This window comes from Bicyclus anynana, chromosome 2 (assembly GCF_947172395.1).
Source record: "Bicyclus anynana chromosome 2, ilBicAnyn1.1, whole genome shotgun sequence".
Taxonomy (NCBI): Eukaryota; Metazoa; Arthropoda; class Insecta; order Lepidoptera; family Nymphalidae; genus Bicyclus; species Bicyclus anynana.
The window spans coordinates 5056118-5073709 of NC_069084.1; the positions used below are offsets into that span (position 1 = coordinate 5056118).

General features: G+C 35.2%; 1 protein-coding gene across 1 annotated transcript in view; it reads left to right on the forward strand.

The window, feature by feature from the left end:
- The window catches only part of LOC128198014 (protein Wnt-1-like), an 80725-nt gene that overhangs the window by 1042 nt on the left and 62091 nt on the right, over positions 1-17592 (forward strand). The gene's annotated exons all lie outside the window — the stretch shown is intronic.

Sequence of the window (17592 nt, forward strand, 5' to 3'; positions counted from 1 at the left end):
GTGATTAGTGATCGATACTGATGCCAAAAATGCAATCAGTAAAATTTTTGTCTGTCTGTCTGTATGTTCGTCATAGAAACAATAACTACTCGACGGATTTTAATGAAACTTGGTACAATTATTCTTCATACGCCTGGGCAGGTTATAGTATACTTTTCATCACGTTACAATTAATAGGGGCAGTGAAGGGAAATGTTCGGAAAACGGGAGAAGTTACTCCATTTTTACAGCGATACTACTGTAAGGGCTGGATTAAAGAGGTCTAAGGGCGTACGAAGTCGCGGGAGTCCGCTAGTTATTCAGAAAACATTTTATAAATAAAAAGTTCTAATTACCAACGCGATGTAGAAACTACAAGAGTAGTAAAAACTCATGAAGTAAAAACTACAAGAGATTTCAAGACAAGAATAGCCCGCATCTTTTTGGGTTAACTATATATAAATATCTAGTTGCTTTAATGTAAATAGAAAATTGTTTACGTAGACCATGTTTTGTTTGCGCTTAGTGTAAAAACAAAACATAATTTATCGCTTGCACAACAAAATATGCAACTCTTAAGCGAAAGCTTTGAGAGCAACTTTTAAGCGAAAGCTGTGTATATGACCTCTGCCTCCAATTCCGGAGGGTTTGAGTTCGAATCCAGACTGGGGCTGCATCTCCAACTTTTCAGTTGTGTGCATTTTAAGAAAATTAAATATCACGTGTCTCAAACGATGAAGGAAAAACATCGTGAGGAAACCTGCATACCAGAGAATTTTCTTAATTCTCTGCGTGTGTCAAGTCTGCCAATCCGCCTTGGCCAGCGTGGAGGACTATTGGCCTAATCCGTCTCATTCTGAGAAGAGACTCGAGCTCAGCAGTGAGTCGAATATGAGTTGATAATGATGAAACTCCTTCCCCCGATATCTGACGTCACCCAGGCGTTGGCTTTTTAACTCACGAACTCGGGGGCGCCCATATACTTAGGCCAAAACAACCTTCCCGAACGGCCCTCTAAGCCGAGGTACGAGTCTCAGAGGAGACCTTAGAGAGTCGTTCCGCCCATCTAATCTGCTTCTGCCTTCGGGCCCCATCAGGCGCTCGCCCAAACCCCCCGGTGACGCCGCTGAGGTTCCAAAAGGAGCCTACGGCACTTATGCAATCAGAAAAAAAACACTCCTTCTGACATAGTCGGTTAAAAAGTAATAAGTAACAGGAAGAAAACTAACAGTAGATATTACGGCGCCCGTGATGATATAAATTGTTTACTCTACCTTCAGCTAATCTTAATATGCGATGCTTATGAAAGCAAAACCTGATAAGGCTAAAAGTATCACCTAGTTTATGTAAACTTCTAAGAAAAACTTGCAGTATAAAAAATGTGTAGAGAAAATTTTGCAAAATAAATTAAAAATGGGATTGATCGTCTTCGTTGAAGTTTTAACAATAAAATATTTGTGGAAAATGTTGTAAATAACTTTAAAAAATTTAAAAACTATTAAAAACGCTTTTAGCACGCACTAATAATTAAAAATATTGGATTTAAGTCACGTCACTATTTTTTCGTAATCCTGACAGCAAACCCTTGCATTTGATATCCATATCATGGGGGTGGATTTCAAACAGCCAGTCCGCCATTTTGGAGAGGCCACCATATTGGATTTGTAATGACGTTTCTTAGCTAGTCATGTATTGTCATCAGAACTCAGAGCGTGTGCAAAATTTCATCCTAATCGAAGACCGGGAAGTGGGTCAGATTAAGATTCCAAGATTTTCTTACATACATACAAGTGAAGCTAATATAAAGCGTGTAAAAAAACGGCCCGGACAGAGCTTTTTAGCTAAACGAGCAATTTCACTACTACCTTGTTGGCCTAGTGGTTTGCCTGTGTGTTTTCGGATTACGAGGTCCTGGGTTCGAGTTCTGGGTCGGTCAATGATATAACTGAGTTTTCTTTCTTCTAAGAAATTTTCAGTTAAAATTCTCAATGCAGTTGTAAAGTTAGGCCGTCGCGTCGGTCCCGGTCATCATCTACCATCTTCCATCGGGTAGTAGTCGTTATTGAATTTATTGCTATTACCATAAACCCGCCAACCCGCGTTGGAACAGCGTGGTGGGTTTCAGCACCATAATCCCCACTCCGTTGAGGAGGAGGCCCTGCTAAAATGCTGATTAACGATGAGGCATTACATTGTATTATAAGTGTTTATATGATACGAAAATGGAGACACTTTTTTCACTATTAGGATAAAAAAAATATTCAGGGGACGTAATGCATAATAGTAGAGTATGAAGTGCACTGTTGCTTTATGAGTAAGTCTAAGTACATACTTAAATTGAGCGTTTATGTTCTAAACGCTGTATTTTTTTTCTTTAGAGTAAGTACAATACGCAAAACGTAAAAAACCTTTGACGGTCTCCATGGCGCAATGGTATGCGCGGTGGATTTTAAGACTGAAGTCCTAGGTTCGATACCCGGTTGGGTTTTCTTAATTGGTCTATGTCTGGCTGGTGGGAAGCTTCGGCCGTGGCTAGTTACCACCCTACTATAATATAATATTATAGCAAAGACGTATCGCCAAGTGATTTAGTTTTGCGTTACGTCGTCGTGTAGAAACTGAAAGGGGTGTGGATTTTCATCCTCCTGCTAACAAGTTAGCCCTCTTTCATCTTAGATTGCATCATCAGGTGAGATAGTCAAGGGCTAACTTGTACAGAATAAAAGAAACCATAAAATATTGTAACTACTTACTTTAATCAATGTCTGTTACAAAGAACATTTCTAATCTATACTAATATTCGGGATAAAAAGTAATAAATTCGGGATAAAAGTGTGTGTTAATCCAGGGTATCATCTATCTTCGTTTTAAATCTCAGCCAAATCGATTCAGTAGTTGCGGCGTTAAAGATTATGTAGGTATAATAGGATTAACAAAAGCGATAACGAGAATTATTTTAATTTGGAAAACTAATTTTGAACTTGGAATATCCGATTTTACCTCTGAAATTGTTTCAGTCGTGTTCCGAGGCAAAATCGTGTCTTCCAAGTTATTTAAGTCACATTCTCCACAGCTTGTTCAAAGCGCACACTCAAAGGGATGTCATTCCCGCACTGTTTACACAAAGCTTGGCATTGTTTAAAACAATTATTGTCTAAACACTAAGGTTAACTTTTCAAACTCTCCAAATAGTCACGTCCTGTTGATATACTAACAAATGCCATAATGTACAGCTTCTCTCGATCTTCGTAGCCTGCGAGGAGAAATATCTATCTTTCAACAAGCTTTCTTGAACAAGATTTGTTAGGGGCCTACTAACTACGTCGTATGAGTATTATCTTCAACTCTATTGTCCAATCTTGGTTAGGTGGGTTTCACTAAAACAGGATGTTTCAAAAAAGCCTGATCCATTACGCTGTAATGGGTCAGGCTAATAATTAAATATCTATATTCTATCTAAAATAGGGACGATGACAGTTCTTTAAATTAAATAAATTGGTAGTATGCTAATAGTAAAGCAATTTTGTAAAAGTAACAGGGTATCTGCGAAGGGTCGCTGAAAAACGCCCTATACAAAATGGTACGATTTAATGACGTCGTAGGTCATAATGATCGTTAGATTTGTATGGGTGTTCGAACAAAATTACTAATATCTTCGTTATTTGTGCGTTTATGTTTAATGTTCATTTATAGAAAAATGACACATTTAATGTAAGGAAGCTAAAACTATGAATTTTCATCTAGTTATGATAAAAGATTTTTAATATATATTGAAATTTTAATAATCTTATTTATTTTGCAATTATCCGGGACTTTGCTTTTTATGTATAAATTAGTTAACATTGACCTTATTTACTCGAATGTATCATAAAAATCAATATATTCAAACCTAGTCATCATCCCCATTAAATGTGGGAAGGGTCCTGTAATAATTACAAGATCCTTCCCACATTTAATTATAGATAGATAAGTAGAAATATTCTTTATTGGACAGAACAAAATTATTTAATTATTTACTTTAACTGTGTAGTTGAAATTTTCTAAATATAATACTTAATTATTGACATTATTGTTGGCAAATGAATCTTCATCATCATTATCAAATAGGTACATAAAGTGTTTGCGTCAATCAGTACGTACTTATGCATAAAATTTTGACGCAGATATTAATACATTTTGGCATTCATTGCATTTCAGTGTTATTTATGTTCATACTGCCGCATTCTTTATATCTCATTATTAGTTGGGTAATATTTTTGTTGAACAAGCTATTTAAATTTCTTACATTTTTCGCGATAGAAGCTGCTTTCCTAACCGGTGGTAGAGTTCCTTCCTACTCTTTAATATACCTGACTTTTTAAAAGTACTTGTATAGGAATATATTTCTTTAATAAACTTTTATTGATTTATTTTTGTAAATTGACACTTGTCTCTTTATAGCTCTAGGCGTTTAGCTATTGAGCGATACATGTTAGTTGTATAGTCATCGTCAATAATTTGCCAAACGTTTTATTTATATTTTAAATTTCTAGTGTCCATTCATAAGTTTGTCAACCACCTTTGATGTCCGACAATTTCCGCGCGCTGTAAAATTATTTATACCAACGAGTAAACGCCGGCACTAGCACAAAATAGCTTTCCCCTTTTGTTACTATTTTGTAAACAACGAAACTTGAAAGTAAGTTTAAAAATAAGTCGCAACATGTGGGCGGTAAATCGTTTAAAATTGCAGTCGATTTTTTGAAACAAAGCTTCGAACTGTTCCAACTGTAGGAATAGAGACGGCAAGTTCTACTTGCACTTCTTCCTTCCCTATAATGCTAGCTACTATCAATACCAATCTGCGTGATGTCATGTACATCGCGACCAACATACAATCAGTTTTATTGGATGTCAAGCCGTTAGCGCTACAGACACGTGAGCTTATCGGATGGTGAGTAGCTGAGATCCACCAAACAGTCGTAGGGTGCTCAAATTGTTTATGTTTAACTCAGTAACAATCACTATCAGATGTTAACTTATAAAATTATTGACCCCTACCGACGGTGTAACGTTCTCTATAATGGATGATCGGGGCAGTTGTGACTATTAGAGTATCTTAACCCTGATGATTGATGGCTTAACGAGGCATTTGTTGACTATTATTGTATCTTAATAATGAAAAATAAAAACGTAGAACCTTCCTCTTTTATGGAAGTCTGTTAAAAATCAGTGAATCAAGGAGGCAGTTTAGATTATTGCAGTATCTTAATAATGACGATCAGTGGATCAACGAGGCACTTTAGACTATTGCAGTATCTTAATAATGACGATCAGTGGATCAACAAGGCAGTTTAGACTATTGCAGTATCTTAATAATGAAAGTCAGTGGATCTACGAGGCAGTTTAGATTTTTGCAGTATTCTAATAATGACGATCAGTGGATCAACGAGGCAGTTTAGACTATTGCAGTATCTTAGTAATGAAAATCAGTGAATCGAAGAGGTAGTTTAGATTATTGCAGTATCTCAATTATGCCGATCTGTGGATCAACGAGGCAGTTTAGATTACTGCAGTATCTTGATTATGACGATCAGTGGATCAACGAAGAAGTTTAGATTACTGCAGTATCATTATCATGACGACATGACGATCATTAGATCAACGAGGCAGTTTAGATTATTGCAGTACCTTGATCATGACGATCAGTTTTTCCATCTTTTTTCCATCTTTATAAATACTCTCACTGAACATCTTTCTTTGCAATATCATCTTTATGCAGATGATTTCCAAGTTTATGCACTGACGTCTGTGGAAAGCATTGCTGAGGTTATTAACCATATCAATAATGATCTTAATGCAGTCTATGATTGGAGTGTAGCGTATGGGCTGTCAGTTAATACTGAGAAGTCTCAAGTAATTATATTAGGTAATTCCAGACAACTTTCCAAGATTAATTTTTCGACTTTACCACCAGTTATTTTTGATGGATCAGTATTGCCTTATAGTGAAACAGTAAAGAATCTTGGTATTATCATGGACAACAATCTTTCCTGGAGACCACAAGTTGCACAAATTAGTAAAAAGATTTTTCAAGCTGTTGGATCCTTAAGAAGATGGAAAAATTTCTTACCTGTTAAGACTAAAACTTTATTGGCCAATGCTCTCCTCCTTCCTATCATAGATTACGCCGATGTTTGTTATCTGGATTTGACTGAGGACCTTCTAAATAAACTCGAACGCTTGCAAAACTTGGCAATAAGATACATATTTGGTCTCAGGAAATTTGATCATATTACAGAATACCGTAGGAAGCTCAAGTGGTTACCTATAAGGCTTCGGCGTAATCTACATATTCTTTCTCTTCTTTACGCTATCCTTTTTCATTACTGGACACCATCCTACTTAAAAGAGCGTTTTAACTTCCTGGGCCCTCGCACTTCTAGGAACACACTACGATCTTGTAGGCAAAACGTTTTAGGTAAGATTAGGTGTAACACTCGAACATATTCAGAGTCTTTTACTATAAAAGCAGCTACACTTTGGAATGCACTCCCAGATCATATTAGACGGTCAAAATCCCTAACTATTTTTAAAAATCGTGTAAGGAAACACTATCTATCATTGTAATATATATGTGTTTATTATATGTATGTAGGTATGTATGTATGTATGTATGTAGTTTGTTTGTATGTATGTATGTATGTATGTATGTATGTATGTATATATGCATGTATGTATGTATGTTTGTATGTATGTATATTGTATGTATGTATGTATGTATCTATGTAGATGTAGGTGTATGTTATGTATATTTCATGTTTTGCTGTTTTTATCATTATTGTGTACAATTGTACAAAGTATATATTTTTATAATATGGAAATATTTAATTATAGTGTTTTTATTTATTTATTATATTAGTTATTATTATTTAGTGAATATTACTTATAATTTATTGTATTGCCATTTCCCATCTGACAGGATGTTTAGATTATTTATGATTAGGTTGCCTGGAAGAGATCACTATTAGTGATAAGGTCGCCTTTTGCCCAAAAATGTATGTGTTCTATTGTTATTTTCTGTTTTGTGCAATAAAGTTGTTATAAATAAATAAATAAATAAATCAGTGGATCAACGAGGAAGTTTAGATTATTGCAGTATCATAATCATGACGATCATGTGCATCAACGAGGCAGTTGAGACATGACGATCAGTAGATCAACGAGGCAGTTGAGATTAATTAGAGTATCCTGATCATGCCCAATAATAAAGCGTCAAAATGCGAAACAAATTGGGAGTCAAAACATTATAGAATAATTAACGACGTGTCAAATGGAGTGCGATACGCGCCCGCGCAGCGCAGCGCCCTTTGATCTCCAGCGAGCTACTTACTCAACGAGCGGTGTTTTCTAATTACGGGAAATTGTGTCGTTGTTTCCTAAAATATTATCCCAATTAACGGTACGCAAGTTGTGCGAAACGCCACTGTTAGAATTTGAATGATCTGTTCTAAGAAACTGTTGGGAAAACACTTTGGTAGGTTCAGGAATGTACCTTACCTACCTTGCCTAAATAATTTTCTAATTACATACGTATACTGTAATTCTTCAATAGGGTGTTATCACCCTTTTTGAAGAACAGAACCACCACGCTCCTGTGCCACGTCTCAGGTGTAGTGCCCTCGTGAATGACGGAATTGAACAATCGCTGAAAGACCTGAGGAAGGCTGAATGCTGAGCTCAAATCTCCTTTCAAAATGAGAGGGGTTAGGCCAGTAAAGTTACGCACAGAATTTCTACAGTCTCGGTTCTGTTTTAGTTGTAATATAAATTAGTCCTTACGTTTAAAATTAGAGATATCCACTTACATTATAGTGCGCAAAAAATATATTACCCACAATGTTTTCCTGGTTATAAAAGTTAACGCCCACCATACCGCCTCGTGGCCAAAATTCGATTTTAATTAACCGGTCGGAATGCCCTTTGCCAATAATGAACAAGGAGGTTTAACTGCGCTCGTAATGGAGGTACTTCGATGATCTCGTAAAATTCATAATGTATGAACGGTTTTATTATGCCATCGTTCCGTATTTAGCCGTAAAATAGGTTGAAATTAATCTGTTTGCGATTTTGTGTGTGGGTGAGTGAGTAAGAGTGATTTTTGAAAGCGACTATAGAAAGAGTTTAGTTTTTGCTCGTCAATATTTTATTTCGAAATCGTTAGTTGTGATTTTTCCATTTTTTTTTGTAGTATGCATCAAGTCAGTCAACTTACTAAGACTAAATCTTTGTTACTTTTAAATTGTTAAGTGATAAGTCTTTAAGTTTCAGTATCAACCTATTTTAATTGCCCAGGATACAGAAGCGGGCCTCCCTTATTGGAGATTGTACCCACCACGCTACCCCATTGCGGATTGGTTGATAATAATCTTGACTGACGGCTAAATGTACTTTCCGAGGCATGCCGGTGTCACCACCAACTTCGAGTTCACAATTTTTAATGACGATTGCTAGGAAGATAGAAAAGTTCAGTATTTCACAGGCTTCGATCCTAGAAACCCAAGCTTTTAGCTAGGATATGCACAAAAGGTACAAAAAGGAAAATTACTTCAAATATACAGGTTCGTAATGAGTACTCAGGGTAGGCAGGACGTATTTGCATCTATAAAAAGCACGCCACTGGAAACCACATAGGCTTTTGCCACTGGACCAATAAGGCAATTAGCGAGGCAGTTTTGAGTGATATACTCGTAGCTATGAAAAATAAAAAAAAATAAGCTCTATCTCCGAATAACTCCCAGTCTTTAGTTCCATGCTTTTGATCCACTTATAAAAACAGCGGCTAAGGAAATAACATTGACACGCTGATGAAGTTCTAAGTAAAATGATTCGCTATTCGACACAGTACGTTTGAAGCGAGTGGAGCGTGCATCCACATCTGCTGCTCTAGCTCTAACACAAAGAAATCATAGCTATAGGGCTATATAATATGTGGACAAAGTTAATAGACGTGTTAGGACTTGCGAAATCTTGCTCATGGTTAGACTAATCATTAACTAGGTTTAGGAAAAAAAATATTTTGAAAAAATCTCAAACAGCAGGAATATCAGCAGAATTAAGATTGATATTTTTGTTTTGGTATGGCGATTATTCTTATCGGAGTATTATTTTTTTTTTTTTTTTTTAAATAAATATACTTGATTTAATATATAAAAAAAAAAGATATTTAATTATAAATTAGTAGCCGACGCCCCGCGGTTTAACCCGCTTAGTTCTCATTCCAGTGTGAATACGGGTATAAAATAAAGCCACTAAAACGTGCGTTTCTAGTGGTAAAAGAATTTTCAAAATCGGTTCAGTAGATCTAAAATAAAGACATATTAAGGAGATAAAAAAAAATGACAGTAAAATACCTACTTCAAAATGCTCTGAAAATATTGAAGAGCTTTCTCGATTTATCCAAGATCCCATTAATAGATCCTGACCTGACAGCCAATTAAACCAAAGATAATTCTTAATGTATCTATACATATAATAATTCTGTAGAGAGGTCAATTCTATACATAAAATATATTTCCACAATAACTATTAGTGATCGATACTGATGTTAATAATGCAATCAATCATTTGTTTGTATGTTCAGTCTGTCTGTATGTTCGTTATAGAAACAATAAATACTCGACGAATTTTAATGAAACTTTGTATAATAATTCTTCATACTCCTGGGCAGGTTATAGTATACTTTTCATCACGCTACGGTCGATAGGCGCAGAGCAGTGAAGGATAATATTGGGAAAACGGGAAGAGTTACTCAATTTTTACAGCGATACTATTGTAAGGGCTGGATTAAGGAGGTCTAAGGGCGAACGTAGTCGCGGGCGTCCGCTAGATAAAAATATATGGTTGTGTTTTAGGGGTTAAAACAATAATTTAAATAGCCACATACTAAGTAGGAAGTTGAGTATTCATTAAACAGGTTTTAATTTTGTACCAAGTCACCACTTAATATGAATTACGCTGGGGAATATTCATTAGATTTCTGGTTGAGTTTGTCAGAATACAAATCAAGCTTCCCATTTCAATTCCCATGCCACGACGGCGAGTTGTTTAGTGACGAGCGAACAAAAAACCGATCCATGTTTATGATCAGTTTCTAATTGCGACTAATGCTGATGCGACTTTAAACCAGACTGCTAAATATTCTGAAACATATTCTTTAAGTTAACATTTTACCTTTTTTTGCGATCTCATCTGATGTTAAGTGATAATGCAGTCTAATGCGGGCTACATACCTGCAGTTTTAGCTGTATTTTCGAACTGTTTAGTTCAAACTACGTGTGTAAGCAAAACTGAGATCTGTGCAGTTATTACTAATGAATTTTTTTTTTAGATAAAACTGTACATATAAAACGGAAGGTCTGTAACCCGCATAAGCCCTTCTGATCCTATATCAGTTGGTGCGTTATTAGACTGTATTGAGAAAACCAGCATTATTTTTCGTCCAAATACCATATTAGTATTTAAAAATATAGAATACCTACATATGCGGGCTACAGACCTGCAGTAAATTCACAGTTTTAACTGTACAGTTAAATCATCCGTGAGTATGCAAAATTAGAAACTACAATTTTAAATGTACAGTTTTTCTTTTGATCATGATTGAAATTTCTACAGTCAAAACTGCACAGTTAAAACCGAAGGTCTGTAGCCCGCATTAGATTGAACTAAGGATGTTTTCTCTATGTGAAAATATGTTTCATAAATATTAATTTACTTTTTTTCGCTTATATCTCTTACCTCTGCATTTCTGAGGTTATACCCATTACCCATGCATATAAACCAAAATGAGCTTTCATAAACAAGCCCATAGGTAGTCACATTACATAATACGTTAAAAATAGCATTCTACTTAACACACCACTTATTATAGGAACGCAAATATAAACCACTTAAACCAAACCATAACAATCATAGAACAAAAATCCCTTGTACAGTACAATGAGCTTGATATGAAACATGTGTAGGTACTGTTAAGATTAGGCAACTTTGTAAAAACTGTAACTAATTAATGTAACTGTCAAGCTATAGATAAAAACTTCCAGTTGGTTATAACAACGTTATAAACATCTTGTCTCTGAGAACTTTTGTCCACAAATGTCTCCTCTATGTTTTGAAAACGGAATTCTATGTTTAATATACAGCTGTTGTCTATTATTGTACAATATTTCTTACTAACGAAATTATGTCACATGGAGAAGGGTATCAGCTGAAAATCAGTGACCAGTGCTGTGTGCTCCAAGCATTTGCTTGGTTCATGCAGCAAAATGCTGAGCTGGTACCTTTTTCAAGGTTGTGCCAAACATGACAGTGTGTTGTTTGATGCTTCTGCTACTTTAGTTTTGGTCTCGCCTTGTTCAGGTGGTTGAGGCATCGGACGCTACATTAGTGTTTAGGCATTGTGGTGTGTGGCACAATTTTAGAATAAACGTGTTTTCTTTATTTCTTTTCTTAAAGTGAAAAATTCAGTCTGTCTGTTTGTAGTGTCTTCACTACCAGCTTAAAATAATGTATTAAGTACGAGGTAAGTATATTATGGTGTTAACAGAGGGCCTAATGGCAGTTTGATACTGTTACTGTCACGTAACGTAAACGCGAATTTCTAAGGAATTGAAACAGCGCCATCTAGTGGCAGTACTGCACAACTATTTCAATTCCATATAAATTTGCGTTTACGTCAACGTGATGGTAACAGTATGAAAATATTGAAAACTCCCACTAGGCACACAGACGTCCGCGAATAAGTTCGCCTAAAATATCGTTTTCTTAAAAAATTAAGGGTTTTCTACATATTTATTCTCATTTATTTATTACCTAAGGGGATAAAAATCCTTCCTTAGTGCTAATCTACTATGTTATGTTTTTCATGATAGCTCTCCAATAATATGTCGTTAAAATATGTTATTAATATAGATTATAAATATTTATAAGTAAGTTCTTAAGTTTCTTATGCACAACCCTATTGCTCGTTTTTCGATTAATAGCCCTATTATAATATTAGGGAGTTTAAAAGCACATGTGTTCTCAGGACACCTCAGCCAGATTGCGTCGAATTCAATTTTCCAAAGTAATATTTCACACAAAACACGACGCACAAAATCATTTATAAAGGCGTCACAAAACATTTACATATTGCCTCAAGGGTTGCCTCTTCTAAGAGTAAGTTTTAAAAAAGTTGTTTTTTGAATAATTATGATGATATACAAGTAAGTTGAGCAGATTTGATTTTCTATTTCATCCAAAAAATATCCTTTCAGTACAATTTTCAGATCTATGACTTCTTGACTAACACAATTAAAAATCTGTGAAGAACGGAAACGGAAAAAGAGTGAATATTTAGCGACAAAGTAAGATAATCAATTCTTTTATAATTATAATGAAAACAGTATTAAACCCTTCGTGGATTTTTAAATTTTTATCAAGATATTTTGTGATTTAAAATAAAATTATTTCATTTCAAATATGCTATGCTATATAAGCATTTCTTAAAAGACAAAAGTGATTATAAAATAAGAAAAAAAGTATTATGTTTTAATTAAAAAATGAATAATAAATAATCTTCGGAAGAGTGGTAACCCTGAATATACCCGCAGGCTAGTGCACACGGTTGGCTAATTTGGTGATGTTATACAAGTCTCACTCTTTACCCTGTCTATTACAATATTGGACTACCGTAGTGATGTCGGGAGAATGTTATAACATGACGATAATAATATATAGTATCGATGTTTTTGTTGTTAATATATAAAATTTGAGACTGGCACAAAAATAACCGTATTCATGTAAACATATTGACAAAAGAAGCTTAAAAAACCAAAAGTAAACCTTGTTGAACCTCGGAGTTTGTCAGTAGGTTTAATTTTTAGAAATATTTAATTAATTCGCGATAATTTAACAAATTGTTTGTTATAATATAGATTTTAAATATCTTAGATTAAAAGTAAATACAACGATTAATTACATTTGTACTAGTGCAGTAATCATGATTAACAGTTGCTGACGCAGGTAAAATCAGCTGAGTTCTTTATCAATTTACAATCAAATTCTTACATTTACGTGCAAAAGATAGTGTCATGACTCGGGCCTTCAATGTTAATTTACTGATTTGTGATAAAACAATATGCGTATCTACACGTATCATTAACATCTGATCATAAATTCGTTGTTAAAATTAAGTGGTTAACATTAAAGTACCAAGAAAGGAATCTGGTTAGCCTTTCACGAGTACAGAGTGCAAATAGCAATTACTTGGGTTGAATGTAATGATACCAAGATGCATGATATTATATTGCAGTAAATAAAGGATGGATGTTGATTGGTTGATTGCTGAATACAACTTTTGAAGAATAAGTAGATGATTATATTATTTCACTACAAAGTACATATACTTATACATTAAGTACATATATGTATATTCTCAATCTTAATTTGCTCTTTGAAATGTCTATGTTTGAGCTTTCTGTGTTTTAGAAAATATGTTTTTAATTTTTACTTGCCAATGCTTTTGGTAAGTAAAAATTTAAAAATAAATTTAGGTAGGCATAGTGCCTACCTTAACATATAACTAGTACAAAATGGAAAATTCCTTCTTCAATCCAGGCTCGCAATGAGTCATCATGTTAGGTAGTGCATTTTTGTCTATGAAGTGAACTCCACTGCCTTATCTATATTAATATTATAAATGCGAAAGTAAGTCTGCCTGTTTGTTACCTTTTCACGGCTAAAAGGCTGAAACGATTAAGTTAAACTTTGGTATAATGGTAAATAAGACCTTGGAGCAAAACATAGGGTACTTTAAACCCCAAATTTAAAAAAAATAGAAGAAAGTGAAATAATGGTTGAAAGTTTGTATGTAAAGTCCTTCATTTTTAGAGTACAGTTTTAAAAATTTGTTCATAAATCATGAAAAAAATACGAAATTTAATGTGATTCAAGAATTTTTAAAATTCAACCCCTAAAGTGGTGAAATAGGGGTTGAAAGTTTACATTGATTTCCACGTGGACGACGTCGCGACATATTCCTAATGAAAGTCAAGAGAATACTCGTATATCACAACGCATGTGCTACACACATCACTAGCCATATGAATATTTAAGTCACCCCTTTCGGCGTGTTTATTTATTGGCCGTATATTTCATAACCCCGGGTGAAATGCAGACGATACAGTTGGGGTGAATATGCAACAGTAAGGGCGTGCGCACATTAGTTCAGTAATAGCATTACAAATCTGTGTTCTCCAGTTTGCTGGCTTTGTTTTGGTTTATTTATAGGTACGTGTAGTTTCTGTTGGGTTACATAGTGTTTTATAAAGTCTTGTCTATCTAGAATCTCTATACATGTGTTATACATACTTTATACATGTGTATGGTGGATAGCTGCATTGAACAACGGCTGTGGGTTCGATTCCCATGAATAAGAACAGTTACCTTAGTACCTATAATAAAGGCTACGATGTAACGCTTACTTTAGGGCTAAATGGTGATGTGTGATGTAGTAAATTTATTTGTTGAAAAATAGAAGTGTCTGTAGAAAGTACTATATTTGCCGAAAGAGTGTCAGTAAAATAATAGAAAATGAAATCAAAATATTTTGTTTGAATTATGCTGATATCAGAATTGAAATAGATTTGTGGCTTTCATACATAAAATAAGCTACGAGTACTTATGCATGGAGTAAAGTTTTAATGAAATTGGGTGAGTTTAAATAGATAGGTTTGGTCAATATGGGATAAGCGCTTTACTTCTGTCTTGTCTAATGTAGACATGCCTTAATGAAAAGCGCGCTTGCTAAGGAACTGTGTATTCTATATTGTTCTAAATGGATCTCGATGGAACGAGCTATGCTATGCGAATGAGGAGATCCGCAGAAGAACCAAAGCCACCGGCATAGCTCAAGGAGTCGCGAAGCTGAAGTGGCCAATAGGCGGGGCACATAGTTCGAAGAGCCGATGGACGTTGGGGTCCCAAGGTGCTGGAATGGCGACCCTGCACTACAAAGCGCAGTGTTAGTAGACCCTCCACCAGGTGGACTGACGACATCAAGCGTCATCGCAGGATGCGCTGGCTGCAGGCGGCTCAGTATCGTGTTGTTTGGAAGTCCCTGCAAAAGGCCTATGTCCTGCAGTGGACGTCCATCGGCTGATATGATGATGATGATAAGACAGCCTGTAATTTGTAGCTTTTTTAGCTAGCTGTTCGTATTACTATTGTTATAATTTCCTGCTTATGGAAGCTCAACAGTGGGATTTTAATTAAGTGACAGTAGCATGCTCTCATGTTATTTGACCCATCTCACACATTTGCACTGGACTTCGTGTGTTAGTGCAAAAAGATCTCGTGCGTGACCACGGTGGTCATTGTGACCATAAAGGGCTCGGTTTTTGTACAAAGAGTCGGCTTGGATGTCCCACGCGGGAATTCCATAATTTTTGCGCCATTTTAGGGGTGCATGACTTGAGACAGTAATGTAATCACGTTTTATCACTTTAGCTTTAATTATTATTGCATCTATACTGTAATGTCTGGTAGAAATATGGTATTAGAAGATAATTGGACTGACACTATTTCTGGGGCTACTTCGTGCATTTTTAATTGGACATCAGGCTATTGTTATAAAGTTTGATCATAATGAACGATTATAGTAATTAAAGTGTCAGGAATATGTTTGAGGACTTGGGCTCTAGGTATATGGTGGAGTTTAGTCATTGGAAATAGACGTACCTACTGGTACCAAGTAGCTTCGCTGTTTAGATATGATGGTGGATATATGTGGTAATATAACAAAGTAATGTGTTTTCTGCATATGCACCACCACCATTGAAGATGACGTTCTCTTGTATTATGGCTTCTAGCTGAACCATTTTTCTTCCGTAAACTATATTATTATAGAAAAATATATGTATAAGTATTTCAAGCCTCAACGGCTCCACGGTAAAGAGTACACCGAGAGGTCAGGGTTTGATTTCCTACCCGTCGAACTGTTGTCATACTCCCGCAGGCTAATTCACTAATTTTCCCGTTAGTTAGTGTATAATCCCGGGAGTGAGTGAGCCTAGACATATTATACGAAATTGAGATTCTATGTAACGAAAGTCAACCGGTGCCTACTAACAACCCTTCGTGGATATCATACAATAGGTAGATGTTATTTCTTAGTTATTTTGATGTTTATTTTAATAGGTGGTTATTGACCAAATTAGTGAATAGGCTAGCTGACACTGCTTTTCACGTACAATGGGAATATGATATTGGTCACATTTAAGACATATGACAAATATATATTTTTGGTAAACAAATAAGTTATGCCTTTTAATATTCTTAGCGCTTGCATTTATTATGCACTTGTGTTTCTGAGAATTTGAATTCACAGAATGTTTGCAAAAGTAAATCAGTATAATTATAATTTGTTTACCATCTTTTAGTAATTGGAGAAGGTATTTATTATCCACTCGGCCCCGTTCTCACGGACTTTCCTAGAATTTATGGAATTTGTTCTGAACGTGTAGATTCTGAGTAATACGTAACAATTGTGTGCTCATATTTTGTTATTGTAAAGAAATAATGGTAAGATATTCTTATTCTGGGTAACCTTATTATGGGTAAGGTATTCGTTTTATAATTAAGTGCATACTGTATTACTTATTCATGAATTAGATACATCATCTTTATAGACCCATATTGCAGTGGAGACTCGAGTCCACACGCAGAGAATTAAGAAAATTCTCTGGTATGCAGGTTTCCTCACCTGTTTTTCCTTCACCATGAAAAAAGTAAGGATTAAGACATTGGATGATGAAAGGAAGACGCTGTTTGTTGCTCAGTTCTTGGAAGATTGAGATGTTGGTTCGTAACTGTCTTTGTTCTCTTTTCATTTTCATTTTTTTCAGTGACATTCTTCTCTAGCACCACATTTGTAAAGCGTCTATCTTCGTTTTCTTACTCTGTTCTAGAGTCCAAGTCTCAATAATCTTAATAATTAGGTATTCTTAATTTTACATTGGAATAAAGTTAAAAAGTCGTCGTAATTCGATATTGCATGTTACGCTAAGATATTTTGGTATCAAACTTCATTTAACTGTTAGTTAACTGATATACTTGGGTATTTTTTGCAAGAGATCAACGAAATCGATAAAGTAGGTATTATGTGTATGTACCTACTACGTTCCAGTTACCATCATTAGCTTCTATCTTTGACAGCCTCCGTGGCGCAGTGGTATGCGCGGTGGATTTACAAAACGGGGTTCGATCCCCGGCTGGGCAGATTGAGATTTTCTTACTTAGTACAGGTCTGGCTGGTCCTATCAGCAAAAACGTACCGCCAAGCGATTTTGCGTTCCGGTACGATGCCGTGTAGAAACCAAAAGGGGTGTGGATTTTCATCCTCCTCCTAACAAGTTAGCCCGCTTCCATCTTAGACTGCATCAACACTTACCATCAGGTGAGATTGTAGTCAAGGGCAAACTTGTAGAGAATAAAAAAAAGCTGCATAAAATATCAAAGCTCTTAATGATTACTGATGAGCTTAAATAAACAGTAGGTATATAAATAAAACAATTTAATGTTCAGAAGAGCCTATTT